We start from the raw sequence: 5,139 nt of genomic DNA, 5'->3' as shown, positions 1-5,139 counted from the left end.
TCCAAAAACATGCTTTATTAATAAGGATGTGCATGGCATTCAAATATAAAATCACTAATAGGTTGTTCTACACATGCGTAGATTTCTTCAACCCGATATGAGTCCGACGGTACCCAACAAACCTAGAGGATTTGGTCCAGGTTCCGGTCAGGTTTTCCTACACACTCTCACAGCGTAATTTTATCATTTGAAGATCTATGTATTGTGCTATTTAGGCTCATATGTCACTGTGCACTTTATTCCCTGCTATCTGAGATTGTTTTGATGCATCCATGGTAATAAACGTTCTTTATTCCTGAGTCATGACAAATAAAACAATAATCGTTCTTGAACTCTTATTAACCAAATTAACCAAATATTACAAAAGTTACCATTCTCTATACTGTTGCACAAATTCGGTTGCTTATACAGTAGTGTAGTCTAGGGCATACGCCGTATGCTCACCTATCTTTCTTAGGATTTTGCATATGCCCACCTGAAATAAATGATGATAATTATGGCCGCCAAAACAATGAGTAGTCTTTTGACCCTGATGCCGAAGCACCGTTGACTGAATTGTGTATATAATTTTTTTTAAAAGTGTACAGAGATTCTCTCTAAATGTACACGGAGCTGCAGGTGCGCTGACAGTCCGACTAAGCTGATCCACCAATCAGAATGTTAATTTCTGACACGATTGGATATTTGGTAACCAATAATTTCACTCACTCAATTTTGTGTCGATGAAGTGACCCTAGGGGTGGCTCTTGGGAGCGTGTCCCAGAGGGAAAGCCACCCCAGCGGCTCCTGGCCATTGATCCAGGGCAAGCACATGTTGGTCTGGACGCAAGTCATTGCAAGCCACTCATATCCCAGGTGACCTCAACAGCAAGGCGGACAGGCTATCATGGCAGCTCACGCTCATGGGAGAGTGGAGACTCCACCCCCAGGTGGTCCAGCTGATTTGGAGTCGATTCAGTCAAGTGCAGGTAGACTTGATCGCTTCCTGGAAATCATCTCACTGCCCTCTCAGGTACGCCCTGACCAAGGCTCCCCTTGGCACAGATGCGCTGGCATACAGCTGGCCCCAGTGGCTATGCATGTCTCGTTCCCTCCATCAGGGAACAGAGGTTACACAAGTAACCAGGACGGTTTATTTGGATTTAGGCATGGTTTGAGTAAAATTAACATGTTTGTTTTATTCACATGTCACCTGTTTTAACTTAGTTTAACATAAATATTTAGTTTCTGTTGTTCAGAAATCAAGATTTGGTGAAATAACCCAGATTTTCAATAACAGGTTTCATGCGTCTTGGCATGCTCTCTATCAGTCTTTCATATTGCTTTTGGGTGACATTAATCCTCCTTAACACTCCTGGTGCAAAAATTCAAGCAGCTCGGCTTTTGTTTGATATCTATTGATGGCCAACCATCTTCCTCTTGATCACATTCCTGAGGTTTTTAATGGGGTTCAGGTCTGGAGATTGGGCTGACCATGACAGGGTCTTGATCCGGTGGTCCTCCATCCACACCTTGATTGGCCTGACTGTGTGGAATGGAGCATTGTCCTGCTGGAAAACCAATCCTCAGAGTTGGGTAATATTGTCAGAGCAGAAGAAAGCAAGTTTTCTTCCAGGATAACCTTGTACGTGGCTTGATTCATGTTTCCTTCTCAAAGATGAATCTGCCTGACTCCAGCTTTGCTGAAGCACCCCCAGATCATTCCGATCATCCACCTGGTTAGACGGAGACCTGGAGAGGCTTCCAAGCCACAGTGTCTCGCACCCACTGTTAAATTTGGAAGAGGATCGGTGATGATCTGGGGTGCTTCAGCAAGGTTGGAATCAGGCAGAATCGTCTTTGTAAAGGCGTTACATTGCCAATTGGTTGTCTAAGTCATGAAAATAATTACCAATAAGAGTGAATAAGTTACTTATCTGCTATGTTGTGCATTACAGGGATTGTTTAAAATCAAATCACTTTGTTGTCACACGATCATATACACAAATGCAACAGTGGTGAAAGTCTTGTTAACATTTACATGCATTGGCCGGGAATCGGACTCGGGTCTCCCGCATGGCAGGCGAGAATTCTACCACTGAACCACCAATGCTTGCTACATGCTTGTTTTTGTACATTAAGTCGCATTAAGCATTTTCTATTAGAGGAAATCGCATAATGTGCAACTTTGAATGTTGCATTCAAATTCTGGGCTCATCTGCTTATCTGTATATAGTTTGCATCATCAATAAGGTGCATACTGAATTTTCTCTTCAAATATATTATCAAATATTTTAGTACAATAAGCCACGTTCAGCATTTATCATGTTAAGCATTTTAGAATGTCCCCTATATTTGTCAAAAGGATAACACTTTTTAACGCTTTTCCTTCCTTTAAGTTTAAAAGAACAAATTCACCACTTTGCCACTGTGAGGATTCTAAAATCCTCGTGGTTTAGAGCATGCAGACAAAACACTATAAGCAGTGTTTCATAACTGGTGAATCTCAGGATTATTTGGACTAGGTACATAACCCCTAAGGGAAGGAACATAACATTTTCCTTCCCTTAGGGGTTATGTACCTAGTCCAAATAATTCTTTTTAATAATAATAATAATTATTATTATTAGGCCAGTATTATGAAAAGGCATATACAAAGAATATTTTTTTAATAGACACTATAAATGTAAGAGCAACATTTAAAAAAGGCCATTTCATTTAGTTTTGATGCACTTCCGGTTTAAGCCCCATCATCATGTTGAACAATGGAGAAACATCTCTGGCTGTGCTACAGACAGCAAGCTGACCTGAAAATTGTGCAAAAACATCCCTCCAGTTTCTTTGTAGCTTAATCCAAGATGAGCGAATAGCATGCAATGCTCAGAACATCTGCTGAAGTGTATGATATAAAATTAAGTGCACAGCTTTAGAAAGATGAGAAAAATGTCTGCCATCAAATTTTAGGTCTTCCTAGTTTATGTGTCTGGACTTTGCATACAGTTACATTCTTTGCAATCTCCAGACATCACCGATTCGCAAAACACACTCTTGTTTAGATGATGTGTAAAGGCTGATACTTTATCAAAGTGACCTGCATGAATAGGAGTTTTCTTGGCTGCATTTTGGCATGTGGCCCTAAAGCGTTAGTAATGTCTACGTGCAGATCGGAGATCTTTAGTGTGAACTGGCAATGGTTTTCAGCTCTGCCGGGAAGATTAAAAACATTTCAGCGAGTCTAACCTGAACAGTTCGGCATCAATGGCTTCTGCGTTTAAAGTAAACATTTGCAAGCATATCTCTTCATGCACATACCCTTCAGCATGTGTCATAAGCAATGGAGTGAACGTTTGGCTGGGAACTGCGATAAACTGGTTCACAAGAGCATAACTTCAAGTATGGTTATGATCTACAGATAGCAGGCAATTATAAATAATGCTATTTTTGTGTAAGAACATCTTTAAGACAGTGTGTTGCTTTGCAAAAAAAATTATAAAAAATTACATACCTTGAAACTGAAAGGAAACTATTGTTCTTTTAGGCCATATTCACACTGCAAAGGTTTAAGAATGATAACTGCATTTAAATATACAGTAAATAATTGTTTTGTTTGTGTGTTCGTAATTCAGGAGTCATGGTGGTTTACATAAAAATCGCCATTGCTAAGTTTTTTGGCATCTTGCGTGTAACAAATCATGGCTGCCAACAGTTTATTTTCTTTGCTGTCTGTTTATTTTTGAAGAAAGAAATATAAGCAACCGATAAAAAATACTGAACATTATTATGATTATGATTATTTCATTTTGCTGTGATTGTATTGCCATCAATCCATAGAAAAACAAGTTATGATAAATTCTTTCACATCCACATGAATGCAGCAATATCATTGCAATAAAATAAGGCATAAACATTGCACAGGAAAGAGTAATTTAGTTTATTTTGTCTCAGATTAAACATTGCTTTGTACTAAGAAGTGTAGCAACATAGAGGCTTTATTGATAGTGTAATTCTGCTCATTGCGTGATTTTGAATAAAGCAGGTAACTGCCCCCATGAATAAAGAGGGAGTGCCACAAGGCTGTTTTTGATCCCAAACACAACTCACATGAGTGTCTCCAGGATGTGTAGTGTGGAGGTGGTCCAGTGTTTAGGAATGTGGGCACAGTAGTTGCAGGTTCAGTGGCAAATAGAGGTGACCTGAGATGCTGTTCTGTTATTAATGTGCCCTTAACCTGGGAAATTTACAGTGCAGGATGCATTGCTGTTGATAGAATGCATCTTGACCATGCAGATCATGTTTATTTATTTATTTATTTTTTTGCACACTTCATCTTTAATAATATATTTTAAGCTATAAGCAAGGCACGAGTTCAGGGGGATGCCCTCCCCCTTGTTGAAAAAACCCTGGAAAAACCATCCCCCTTGTAAAACTTCCATGCCCACTTATCATCCCCTTTAGATAAATTGTGTCATGTATTCATTGTAACTATTCATGTTAATAAAATATTTAGATTTTCTACATATGATAAATAATAACAGACAATAAGTAAGGACAATCAAATTAATATTCCAAAGAGCCATGAGGTAATAAGCGAAGATTTAGGCATATTTGGGGTTGCCAGATATCTAGAGACATGATCCCCTAACAGAGATTTACACTTATACTTAAAACTTATTTGCTGCAATATGGCAATCATGATTGCACAAGCTCTCTCTCCAGTGGCACCTTTTACTGGCCTCCTCACTCGTCCGCTCTCACTATCCTTGACGGTGGGGCGGTCCAAGGGTACACGGAGCTCCCCCAGGTGGACAGAGTGGTTGCGATCCACCTGTGCCCCAAGAATGCCGCCACCTGGCGGGATCGCCCAGTACACCCCTCCAAGCCCTGTAGGATGACCTTGTCGCTGACCTCGCCAGCCGCCTCCGCCCTGCATGCCATGGCTCTCCTGCAGGTCCACCAAGCCAAGGCACTTAAAGAACTGCCCCTGGGTAGTCCCGACCCCGATGTGCTGCAGGAACTGCGCTCTGCAACCGACCTTGCTCTCAGAGCCACGAAGATCACAGCGTGGGCACTCGGGCGGGTGATGGCCACCCTTGTGGTCCAGGAACGTCACCTCTGGCTGAACATGGTTGAGATGCGCGACATTGACAAGGCCCACTTTCT

General features: G+C 41.0%; 1 non-coding gene across 1 annotated transcript; it reads right to left on the bottom strand.

The window, feature by feature from the left end:
• Positions 1 to 2,021: 2,021 nt before the first annotated feature.
• trnag-gcc (transfer RNA glycine (anticodon GCC)) lies at positions 2,022 to 2,092 on the bottom strand. Its single transcript has one exon. It is a non-coding gene; the product is annotated as a tRNA-Gly (tRNA).
• Between the last annotated feature and the right edge of the window lie 3,047 nt (positions 2,093 to 5,139).

The sequence above is a fragment of the Xyrauchen texanus genome, chromosome 42 (assembly GCF_025860055.1).
Source record: "Xyrauchen texanus isolate HMW12.3.18 chromosome 42, RBS_HiC_50CHRs, whole genome shotgun sequence".
In the NCBI taxonomy this organism is placed as follows: domain Eukaryota; kingdom Metazoa; phylum Chordata; class Actinopteri; order Cypriniformes; family Catostomidae; genus Xyrauchen; species Xyrauchen texanus.
The sequence above is the reverse complement of the archived record's forward strand: the minus strand, read 5'-3'. Positions and strand labels throughout refer to the sequence as shown.